Below are 13183 nucleotides of genomic sequence, written 5' to 3'. Positions count from 1 at the left end.
GCTTCTAGGGGTGGCATTTATTCACTGTATATTTACTGTGTTCTATTTATTTAAAATAAGTAAAAGTAAACAACATAGTCCTTGCTCCAAAAACCTATGATATGAAATATGGTAATATATAACTGGTTAAATGTCCATGTGAATAGCAGTTAATAATCAAAGATTAATATGAGTCTGGCTGAATGGGTTCCACAACCCTACACAGGGTTCTATGGAAGTGACACTTCATCACACATTGTTCAATTTAAAGACAAATCTACTTCTTTTTTGTGGCGAAAGATTCTTACTTTGGGGAACTTAATGGAGTAAATGTTTCTGACTTATTTTTTAACCACATAAAATCAGGAGAAACTTAAACAGCAGGGAAATGGAAGGAGGATGCTTTATTTACATCTGTGTAATCACGTTACCTGATTAACGCTCCCAATGAGTGGCTCTAGAAACTGAAATCACAATTTCACTGATGTCTACATTCGATCCCTGACTATATTTGTCTGTCAGGTCTAATAACTTCTTACAGTCAAACTTCTTCCTACAAAAGTGATCATGGAACTATTGAATAAGAGAACTGCTTGTTTGAATTACTAGGTCAGGTTTTCTTTATTTCTGTTCATCTATTTTTCTTTGAGTACTATATTATAGCTGACGGACCACTGTGTTGAACACTCCTTGAGCGCAGCAATTTAGGTCATTCAATAACTACTTAAAATATTAACAAGTATTTGGCACAGGGTCCCTCCCTACGTCACTACTTTTATCCTAACCTTGGGTTGGAAATGCCAAATACAAAAAGCACATGTCCACTATTACAGAGCTCCTGTTGCCCTACACAGATTCGTACATCCATTAGACATTATACTTATGAACAAGTGAGAATGGCATGAGATTTAATGTTAAGGAATAAAATGCAGGATTGGATAAAATGGAATCTACAACATGATCTCAAAAATGCTTTAAAAAATGAAATAAAACAGACATTTGCGGGTGGTAGGGTCATGCATGTTTTTATATTTTCTCTAAGTTACCTACAATGAAGTTGTAATACTTTTCTAACTCAAAAACTCTTATACATAGTTTTTAAAAATATGACACCCCCAAACAGTTTAAAGCTCTAACTTCTGTTCCTCTTGGTTATATGTACTATGAAAAATATATGGAAAATGGCTAAAAAAAGTGAATTTTTTTAGGCATAAAGACATTTTTTTTTCTAAGTTTACTAGTCAACTGCCAAAGGAGATACAGATATCCCTGTACTTTTAACTCATTCCTGCAAGCCCTGAATACTCTAAGCATTGTCTCATATATCAGCATTTGCAAAAACGCAATTGTTTTCACCCCAGAATATGAAGAAAACGCAGTGCATGCTTAACTTAAAGATCAATTGCACCCTGTGGGTAAAGTCTAGCCACAGTTGAGAAGTCCTAAGATTCAAATAGAAAAAATGTCAAGTTTAACACTAAATCTAAAATCACTAAACCTAAGTCACTGAATGAATTTAGACAATTTTTTTTAAGCAGATATTCATTTTTAATTATTTATTTATTTATTTTTGGCTGTGTTGGGTCTTCGTTTCTGTGCGAGGGCTTTCTCCAGTTGCGGCGAGCGGGGGCCACTCTTCATCGCGGTGCGCGGGCCTCTCACCATCGCGGCCCCTCTTGTTGCAGAGCACAGGCTCCAGACGCGCAGGCTCAGTAATTGTGGCTCACGGGCCCAGTTGCTCCGCGGCATGTGGGATCTTCCCAGACCAGGGCTCGAACCCGTGTCCCCTGCATCGGCAGGCAGACTCTCAACCACTGCGCCACCAGGGAAGCCCCACTGAATGAATTTAAACTCTCTTCAAAGCACTCATACAATCTACAACATTCAGGCTGATAAATATTTTAAAACAACTTCCAACTTTAAAAGTTCACTCATCGTGCTTTTTCATACCATAAAACAAATACTTTACAGCAATGATCCCAGGAGTACGTCAACCTCCTGCCTTCGCCAACCCCCAATGCTGTGTGGTAAGTTTTCCACATTTGCTTGCATTTGGAAAATAACTACTTTACATGCCAGGAGTGCACTGGGCTTAAGTTGTCAAAAAATATCATACTTAAAGTATAATTGGGTAAGAACTATGGGCACACACATGGGCAGCCTTCCAAAAAATGGAAGAAAAAAGAAGAAGAAAGCTTAACCCAGTGTTTCCAGGAAGAGACCTCATACGCACAACACATTGTGCATAGTACATAATGCCTTGTTGATCTCCTTTCCTTTCACTGGGCAGTAGACATTTCAACCAGTGTTCAGAGTTACATACTATGAGTCCCAAAGGGTCCACCCAACTCATACTCCAACAGTGCCCACATCAAAAAAGGACAAAATTGATCACTGGACCCAGCACCATCTCACATTACTATTCCCCTGAGAGATTCTAGATAGCCCTGGTAATTTTATTTACCCTGCCTCAAAAGAGAGTTTTGTCTGGATCAGGCCATGCCTATCTCAGGTGAGCCAGACTTTCTTAAAACTCAATATTTAACTGATAGCAACCACCTAACATTAGTACATATTTAAGTGGACTCTGCAACATAAAAAAGAAGGAAGAATCAGGGTGATGAAGAAAGATTAGAAGCCAGAGGACAAGGATCGGGCTTTGACCCTTAATATTCAAGTGATATTGGGCAACTCGGCATCTCCAGATCCCAATTTCTTCATCTGTAAGATGAAGAGGCATAGACAGGAGGTCTTATGGATACTACCTGCTCCCAAAACTGATTCTTCTCCTAGACAGTAGTGAGTTGAGATGGCCCTTCTGTAGCTGCACTGTCCAGTATGGTGGCCACCAGCCACATGCGGCTATTGACTTCATGAAATGTGGCTGGTCTGAATTAAAATATGCTCTATGGGTAAAATTGTGAGGACATAAAAAAAAAATGTAATATGTTTCATTAATAATTTTTATACTGACCATAAGTTGAAATGATATTTTACATTTATTGGGTGCACTAAAACATACTAGTTTTGCCAGTTTCTTTTCTCTTTTATGTGGCTACTAGAAAATTTTAAATTATACTTGTGGTCCCATTATACCTGTATTGAACTGCATTGTTTTCGAGTTGGGCCTAGGCATTAAGTGAGGGCCAGAGGAATTCTAAGATGAAATGACATCAGAAGAGCATCTGAGTGGAACATTGCCATTCCCTGGCTCTTCACTATTAGGACTTGGAGCTTATCATTTCCACACAATACTTATAAATGGCTGTTTTAAAGCCTTGCTTTTGTTCTCTTGTTCTGCTCACCAACAATGAATCAATAGCAAATAACATTGGGCCTAAAAATAATCAATATCACTTCATTTACTCTAAGGCTAAATCTTAATTATCAACTGTAGGATCGTATTACAGGACTGAAGCATAATCCTAAATGGATGCGCCTTTACACAGGCACAACTGTTTTCCGTTTCCTTGAATTGAATATATATTTAAAGTAATAACTGAGTTTCCTTCACAAAGATGATCACAATCTTCTCTTTTTAAAACTCACATTCGAATTTAATAGGAACAACTAAAATAAACTTGCATGGATGGAGCACATTTCATCGATATCTAACTAGAAACTTTTCCACTAATTTTTACAATCTGTATCAATTAATTTAATGTATTTTATTTTTAATTTAATGTATTTTAAATGATCAAGGAAGCAGAGATCGTTTCTAGAGAGCTTGTTTACTTAGAAATACAACAGGCTATGAACAAAGCCAATAAAATATAAGATTCAGGTAAGTCGAGAATATATATTCTTCTCAGAACATTTTCTTGGACTGCCAACTTTTTCAATTAGGAAATCTTAAACAAAGGAATCCATCTATTGATAATTGCCTGCAAAATCAACTACCAGTTATTTAAAGCAAGCAACAGTCCCTAACTCTGAAATCCAAAGCCAACTAAAGGCACAACCATTTCAGACTGGGCTTAAACCATTGCCAGTAATTAAGTCAAATATTTTCAGATATATAAAGGAAAACAGAATTCAGAATAAAATATGCCCTTTGAGGAATTTTTAAATAATCAATAATAATAAATAAAGTTTTAAAATAAATTTTCTATATAATCTATATGACCATTAGAAAACTATGCAGGAATTAAATGACAAGATTTTCTTATATTTTCAAATTCTAGCTAATATATTTAAAACAAATATTCAAACTTCCATGATATAACTTACCACCCACTCTTTTTACGGGGAAAAAAAGAGTATAATTTCAAAATATGACCAGGATAATGTGAGAGAAATATATGTTCAAACACATATTGGCTCCTCTTTCTGATTCTCATGATTAATCAACAACTATTTCAGACACTACAAACTGTCAATTGTTTTTCTGAAGGCAGTCTCTTTAAGTGATAAGATAAAATATTTTCCTTGCTAGACACTTCAAAAGAAAAAAGAAAAGAAATGCCAAGATTTAAGATGATCAAACTTGAACTATGCTTTTGATTACTCTTAAAGAGAACCAAGGGTTCAAAAAGAAATAATGTGGAAAATAAAACCAAGAGTAGTTTTTGAGGAACCATGATATTTTAGACATTTCCTTAAGACAGAAACATGTACAATATGTCAAACTATTGGAACATATTTTAAATAAATCTTGAGGTGCTAGTAAAATGCCTACTGTAAAAACTCAATTACGCCCTAACGTGGATAATTATATCAAGCCTGCTCAAGATTCTAAGTTTTTCTCCCTCATCTTTATTTCATCACATACTTTTGGTAAATATCTTCATTTGTCCACATCTAGAATAATTGAAATGAATAAGAAAATAGATAAGTAGTTAAGATGAGTTTTAAAATGGCAGCCTCGTTTTTACTGATTTATTTATTAATTTTACTGATTTATTTACTAATAATTTACTAATATATTAAGGTTTATTTTCCTCTTTTCCACAGATTTTTCAATTCTGTTTTAATAACACAGGTGCACATAAGCAGATCTGAAAGGGTGTGTAGCAATGGAAAAGAAGTTGAACATGGTAGGGAAATCTAGCTCAAAAGAGATTCTCAGTATCATCCTATTTTCTAAAAACCTCAAAGCTTGTTTTATCTCCTATTCCTTTCAAAGAACAAGCACAACAACAAGGGTGCTTTAGGGAAGCTTCTAGATCAAATGAAAGATAGTTTACCAGTGCAGAGAGTAAACTGCTACTGCCATTACTATCCACAGAGCCACTGGAATTACACCTGTTTCCATCACTCTGATTGCAAGGATTTCCAGGACCCCAAGTCTAAACCACCTTGGGTACAATCTGCCACAGTAAAGGCTTAGCTCTTGGGTGTTCCTGCCATAAAACTAAAACAGCATTCCCCATTTCCTCCTCCATCACTCCCCAAAGATGTGCTTCTTATGTGGTTAGCGAGCAGATAAGGAGAAGTGGGCAAATCCCCAAAACCTAATCTAATTGCTCAGAGAGAACCTTCCCTTCGGTTTGTTTATTAATCTACCCATTTGCCTCTATATTCCTTTGTATTGTATTTCCTCTACATCCCAGAATGCCAGTTGTCACCCAATACCCTACCTCTGCTTTATCAGTAAAAGAACCTGGAATGTATTCCTGGTGGCAATACTCCCAGCTAATAGACCACATGTACCAGCCTCCCTTGCAGCTAGGTGCTACCATCTGGCTAGCAAGATGAAGCAGACATTGACAAGGACTTCTGCAAAGGTTCCTAAACCTAATTGAACCACAGTCATCAATGGCTACTCCCATTTTAGAAACATCTAAAAGGACCCCATTGCTGAGAAAATGAAGTTCAAACTCATCAAGGTATCCAAAGCTCTTAATCTCCTACTGTCCCCACACCATCTCCCTTACCCACATTCACATGGCTTCCTCTTTTTAACCTCTTCACCCTTGCTGCCCCTTCTGTCTGGAAAGTCCTACCATGATCCAATTAACCTCCACTCATCCTTGAAACCCAGTTCAAAGGCTGCCAGTCTTTTCTATGAAGACTTTGTACCTTCTTCCATTGTGACCTTTGGCACACTGTACCTAATTATTTCTGCATCTCTTTCTTCCCATCAGGCTGCGAATCCTCCAAGGAACAGATTGTATCACTTCTCTATTTACACATAGCCCCATTAAGATTCTAGGGCTCCTGTCACCCTGAAATACAGAAGGCATCCAGCACATGTCCGAAAAAATGAATGATGTTTTTAAAAATTCAAAAAGTAGGAGAAAAATGCAGTGAGATTAAAATGTTAGGAATAATGAAAATCGAAAATCCAAGTGAGTGTCAGTAACACAGGAATCAACCATCAACACCCTGAGAAAATTTGGAATAGAGACAAAACAGGTGAACACATAATCCAAGTATCCAATTAAACATCCTGCATTAAACTTTCCCCTCATCTGCTAACAGAAGAATCAATTGACAGGCTTGGGTTTGAGTTTCACATGTTACATTTCTGAGATGAATGAGCAAACCAACAATGAGGTTACGTGTCAGATTTTTTTTAAAAGCGTAAATAATTTAACAATGGCAATAAACCCTGAGAATGATATTTTAACCAATGTTGTGTTTTTTTCCAGGAAAAAAACCCCAAAACTTAAGCTAAAATGTTTTTCTCTTTACTGGCTATTTATGAAGTCAATAATACAACTAAGAACACACACACAAGAAATATTCCCAACAAACTCAGTACTTCCTATCTGTGTCCTTACAGCACCACCCAGAAAATTCACAAAGATACAAATTTAACCTTTGAGTCCAGGCTCATGAAACTGAAGTGAAATATTTAAATGGCAAATACAGACAAGGAAAGGAATTGCTTGGGAGCTGGGTGGGGCTGCTTCCTATCTTGTTCACTTAAGTACGTCCTCCCTGTTCACCATCTTTGTCCTGGATGTCTCAAATGGCCACGTTGATTAATTACTCAGTCCCAAGTTCCCGGGACTTGCACTATCTTAAGATAGCTCTCTACCCAGCAGCCTTTGCTTCTACTGTTTGAGCCATTCAGTCACATGGTCACGCTCAGAGAATTCCCTCCTCTCATAATTCACTAAACAAGTATGCAGTGATTCCAAAATTGCAGTTTTGTCACAAATGTATTTTTGAAAGTGGAGCCTTTCACAATTCCTCAAGTCAACAGAAGTACATAAGCTGCCTTCCTGTTCCATCGTCCTATCAGTTAGCCAAGAACCTGCCCCGCACAAAACAACCATAGGATTTTCAAATTTAGTTTACTTTTATTGGATTGCAATTTTCTGGATTCTGTGGTGTAAGAGGATTTAACACTTGACACAAAACGTTAAAAACAAGCCTGAGAAAACACTGACAAGACACAAGGCTAATCATAATGACCTCAATTAGATTTTCAATGCCTGTCAAGTTAATAGCATATAGTGGCATTGGCTTCAAGCCCTTGAACTTGAAAAGTACAATTCCTTTAGAGAATAGAAGTAACAGAATTTCAGTTATTTTCTTAAAGGGCCAATTTTGATCCTGGTTCACATTAAAGTAAGAAAGTAAATATTAGCTGTAAAATGGCAAAAAAGCAGAAAACTGAAAAGACACAATGATAATGAAATTTTCATTTTGATGGCCACTCAATTTCATTCCAATACACAATGTTTGCTTTCTAAATTCCACTATGTTATTCAAAGAAAATCATTTCTAGGCATCCTCAATTGAAAATGTCCCAATCAATCAGAGGATTGATGAAATATTTCACGAACAAGGCATTTTTCTGCTAGGTCAACTGAATGTCTGAAATAAAGAGTTGCAAATGAAGTTGTTGACAACATTTATATAACCTTTTCACAATAAAATGTTTTAGAAAAGGCTGAAAAAAATAAATCTTAGTTAAAAGGCTTAATTTTTTTCTGTACACTTATGGTTAGGTGTCATTCACAATTTTCATAAACAGAAGTTAATTCAACTGTCAAAAATCAAACATAATTATCATTACGGTATAAAATTCCTAGAGTCCTGATTTTAAAACATTTGTCAAATATTTCATAAATACTAGATGTAAGGCACTGTAGTGAGCTATGAAACAAATTACAGGAAACAGTGTGTGATCACAGTCAATAGTCCCTTCTCTGCCTCAGCATTTTTTTTTTCAAATAATAATAGTATTTATTTTTCTAAATAATAAAAAAGCAATAGTGATAATAACAGTAACACTTGTTACAAGAAAAACAGCAATACTTACTGCAAGTAATAATAGTCATTTTAAGCACTACTACTAGTGATGATAGTAATACTTACAGTCATATTTATAGTAATACTAATTACTATAATAGTAATGCTTATTATATTACTAATAGTAATGCTTATTACTATCATAGCAATATTTATAAGTAATAGTGGTAATTCTTACAGGTACTAACAAAAAATAGTGATAATAATGGTAACACAGGGGCTTCCCTGGTGGCGCAGTGGTTGAGAGTCTGCCTACTAATGCAGGGGACACGGGTTCGAGCCCTGGTCCCGGGAGGATCCCACATGCCGCGGAGCAACTGGGCCCGTGAGCCACAGCTACTGAGCCTGCGCGTCTGGAGCCTGTGCTCCGCAACAAGAGAGGTCGCGATAGTGAGAGGCCCGCGCACCGCGATGAAGAGTGGCCCCCGCTTGCCGCAACTAGAGAAAGCCCTCGCACAGAAACCAAGACCCAACACAGCCATAAATAAATAAATTTAAAAAAAAAATAATGGTAACACATCACTATGAAAACAATAATAAACAATAGTATTACTTATCACTATAATGATATATTGGCAGTCTCCCAATTAATGAGATCTTATCACAATTAAGACATGATGTCAATCACTACATAGATGATTTCCCCCTATGCCAAACCTCATTTTGCTCATCTCTTAAATGGGGATATTAAAAATCCCAATTTGGGGGTTGGGGGAGGGATAAATGAGAAAGTTGGGATTAACATATACACACTAATAACATAAAATAATCAACAAGGACCTACTGTACAGCACAGGGATCTCTATTTAATACTCTGTAATAACCTATACGGGAAAAGAATCTGAAAAAGAATAAATGTATGTATAACTGAATCACTTTGCTGTATACCTGAAACTAACACAATATTGTAAATCAACTATACTCCAGTATACAATAAACTTTTTAAAACTAAATTTATTTATTTTTGGCTGTGTTGGGTCTTCCTTGTTGTGCATGGGCTTTCTCTAGTTGTGGCGAGTGGGGGCTACTCTTCGTTGCAGTGCGCAGGCTTCTCATCGCGGTGGCTTCTCTTGTTGCGGAGCACGGGCTCTAGGCACGCAGGCTTCAGTAGCTGTGGCATGCAGGCTCAGTAGTTGTGGCTTGTGGGCTCTAGAGCGCAGGCTCAGTAGTTGTGGCGCACGGGCTTTGTTGCTCCGCAGCATGTGGGATCTTCCCAGACCAGGGTTCGAACTTGTGTCCCCTGCATTGGCAGGAGGATTGTTTTTTTTTTTTTTTAAATTTATTTTTGGCTGCACTGGGTCTTCATTGCTGCGCGCAGGCTTTTCTCTAGTTGCAGCGAGCGGGGGCTACTCCTCGTTGCGGTGCGTGGGCTCCTCATTGTGGTGGCTTCTCTTGCTGTGGAGCACAGGCTCCAGGCATGCGGGCTTCAGTAGTTGTGGCACATGGGCTTAGTTGCTACACGGCATGTGGGATCTCCCTGGACCAGGGCTCGAACCCGTGTCCCCTGCACTGGCAGGCAGATTCCTAACCACGGCACCACCAGGGAAGCCCGGCAGGCGGATTCTTAACCACTGTGCCACCAGGGAAGTCCCAGGAAGTTTTTCATTTGGAGAAATCTCCAGGATTCACGAACTCTGTGTGGACCTTCTATCTTCGGGCAAAGAGAGGGGGCAGTGTGCCTCTGGAACTCCTTTATACAGAGGGACCATTCAGACTTGCAAATTTTGAATGGACTGAAGTCTGGCCACACCTACTCTTTGCCCTCCTGGGGCTTTCTGCCTCTGCTTACTTGACTTTCCTATGTTTCTGAGGCAGGAATAACTTCACCCTTCCCATTTAAATTTTTACATGTTGATTTGTCATAGCAGCAGTTCAAGAGTTCTCTAGGCAACTTGGAAAATACAGAAAAGCACAAGGAAGAAACTGGTACTCTCACCACCTGGGAAAATTGTTCTGTTCTACAAATACATTTGTGGAGGACATGCCACGCATGTGGATAGGGATTCTGAAATAATGGGGTGAGCTGGATTTGAAACTGAGCAGGACCCTCTCAGGTAAAAATCCTTTCCCCTGTTTCTTGTTTGTAGGAAATAGGCTTCCTTCAGCCTCCTAGACCTTCCTGAGTTCCTGCCCCACCATTTTTGTTTTTAATATCTAACCGCCAAAGTAGATCTGTGTCTCTGGTTATTGTTTTACATCACAGTGAATAAACAGTTCTCTCCTCGAGATATCTAAGTTTACATTTGGGTAGTGACCAGGTCAGAGAATTTTCCTGATAACACCACATAAAATATCACACAGCAGATTTCCACTTACATTTGCTTATGATATCCTTACTCACCTTAATTTTTTCCAAGTCCCTTATTACTGCTATTTATTCTGTCTACCCCTCATTATATTGTAAACTCCCATGAGGGGAGGGACCTCAAAAATATTGGTTAAATGAAGGAGTGAATTTTCCTTTCCTGGGTGTGCCTATAAAAATCTAAGTTTCTGTATATGAAAATATGCTAGTAACTTCTCTATAGAAATTTGATTTTAATTTTAAATTGCTCATTCATCTAATATGTAAGTATCTGAATAAATTATTCTTGGAATGATCAGTCTGCATATTTGCAAGTTTCTATGGGAGTTTCTTAAAAACTCACCATTTGTATCTTCAAACCAATACACCGCAATGACAAAACTATTTGTTTAAAAAAAAAACATAAGTAATTAAGAGCATCAGCATGGGGAATATTTGCTCTCAAATATAACTTTTCATACGATAAGTTTTTATGTTAGTCTCTGAAGAGTTAAGCAAAGATTTCAGAAAGTTTGATTCAGTTTTAAAGGCTCAATCTTCAAAGTTGATAAGGCCTCTTTTCTTTGAAAGATGAAAAAAATCAATAAATATGGTTACAAAACAGCACTTATCTATCTTTATCATGTGTGCCTATTAATTCCATTACAAAATAACTGAGTTGTATTATTTATAAAAACAATAATTATGCTTTTGAAAAGCCATCCATTAGTAAGAGCGAACATAAAAAGTCTTTTTGGACTAACCAAGCCTTAATAGTACTATTTTCTTCATTTTTGAGTAAAAATAAAAACTATGTTGCCGTGTTAGTTTTATTGTAATCCAGCACGTTTAGACAGGAGAAACAACAAATGAGTTTGTGGTCACTTGGGGCTAAGAGGTCAGGTCTAAAGTAGACAAATGTATCTCAAGTGTAGGATTAAACCTCTTGTCTTTATTCCTGTAAAATGTCTCCACCAGGTCAAAATATATCAGTCATTAAAGCTTTGAAATTTAACAATGCAACAAGAGTAACAATGCATTTCTTCACTTAATACAAATGACTCTTTTTGATAGAGCAGTTCTCTTATTCTCATAAGCATCCTTTAAGGCTGAAAAGTAATTTATCAGTCCCAATCACCTAGGATGCCTTAAACATTCTTTAGTGAAGACAGAATGTGGGTTTCTGCGGAAGCAAAATGAGAGCACAGGACAAGTTATTAGATTCTCTATGAAAGAGACTCAAGCAAAGAACTATTTCATATCAACAAAAAAAATCACCAAAAATTTTTTTTCTCGCTCAAACTTCTCAACTAAAAATCATCTCAACTTGGGAAGAAAAAATAAAGAGAGAGACGATCTGGAAATTAGAAGATACAAATACTGGGGTCCATCACTAATAAGACCTTAAGAATTCTAGAATTTGTTCATCTACAAAACAGGGTTATTGTTCTTTTCTCTTTTCTGAAATGGTCATCTTGCTTATTCCTTGCCCCTGCTCATTCACCCTACATAAGTGGTTGTGGTACCTGCATTCCTCACTGTATCCACTCTGAGCAGCATGTTTATTTCAAACAGGGCTACAATAATCGCATCCTCTGATTGAACTCACTTTTTTTGATTGAGCAGGACAGTGATAAAGAAATACATGAACTGGTGTGATTAAAAAATATATATAGATTCCTTGGGATTTTGCTTATTGATTCTTCAATGTGTTAATAATACCTTAACCAAAGTATCACCAATTTGGGGTATTCTCAAATATCTTCAGCCTAATTTTGAAACTGAGATTAGAAACCTTTTATTTTATAATGAGCAAAATATGCTGACTTAAAAAACTATGCTTTAAATTAAGCAGTAGATCACTATAAAGTTTTAGAGTAGACCAGCATAGAATTTATCATCATCTAGCTAGTAAAATAATTCATTTTATTTTGAAAACTGATTTCTTACAGAAGCGTTACCTTCTCAAGCAGTCTGCTTTTTTGGTTTCCTGGTCCTCTGATGAAGATTATTTCAAGCTTCTATTCTAGGGAGCATCAAAATTCTTTTGCTGGCATTTGAAATCTTCCATTTCTGCCTAGATTGGCCAAACCTGTTTATTCACTTTTCTAGAAAAGGTTTTGCTGAGAACTAAACCAAGCTTATTCACAGCTCTTTGCACACAGCTGATAATCAACTAATAGCTGAGTTAATAATCGAGCCAGAATATAAACTTGCTCAATTTTAGACATGTCTAGCAAGCTGCCAGGGTGCACACATTTAAAATAGGTCTTACTCACTTGTGTAACAACTGCTTATGCTTTTTACATATTTCTGTATATTGTTCAAGTTTTTCTATTAGCATGAATTGTTTTAATGCTTTTTAAAAAAGCCAACTGAAATATAAAATACATACGAATATTTAATAAATGAAATTTTATAATATATATTTTTAAAATTGTATTTGTGATAAAAATTTTATCTGCAATGTCTTTTTTACAATTTAAATCAAATTAATTCATTCTTCTCAGAAACAAGCTGCCAAATTCCTGTAACAGTCTTAACTGGTCGGTAAGTGCATTAGTCAATAAGTCATGAAACATCATGTAGTTTTTTTTTTAACTTTCAACAATGTATGAGATTAAATGTATCTATTTTATATCATCATCATCATCATAAACAGTAATTGTAACTAACAGGTAGTGCTTATAAGGTGCCATCATGTTACACAAA

General features: G+C 36.6%; 1 protein-coding gene across 7 annotated transcripts in view; it reads right to left on the bottom strand.

Annotated features, from left to right (window-relative positions):
- APP (amyloid beta precursor protein) overlaps window positions 1–13183 on the bottom strand; it is a 274620-nt gene that overhangs the window by 255755 nt on the left and 5682 nt on the right. The window lies entirely within an intron of this gene.

This window comes from Balaenoptera borealis (assembly GCF_965194805.1).
Source record: "Balaenoptera borealis genome assembly, chromosome: 5".
Classification (NCBI taxonomy): Eukaryota; Metazoa; Chordata; class Mammalia; order Artiodactyla; family Balaenopteridae; genus Balaenoptera; species Balaenoptera borealis.
This window is presented reverse-complemented; position numbering and strand designations above follow the sequence as displayed.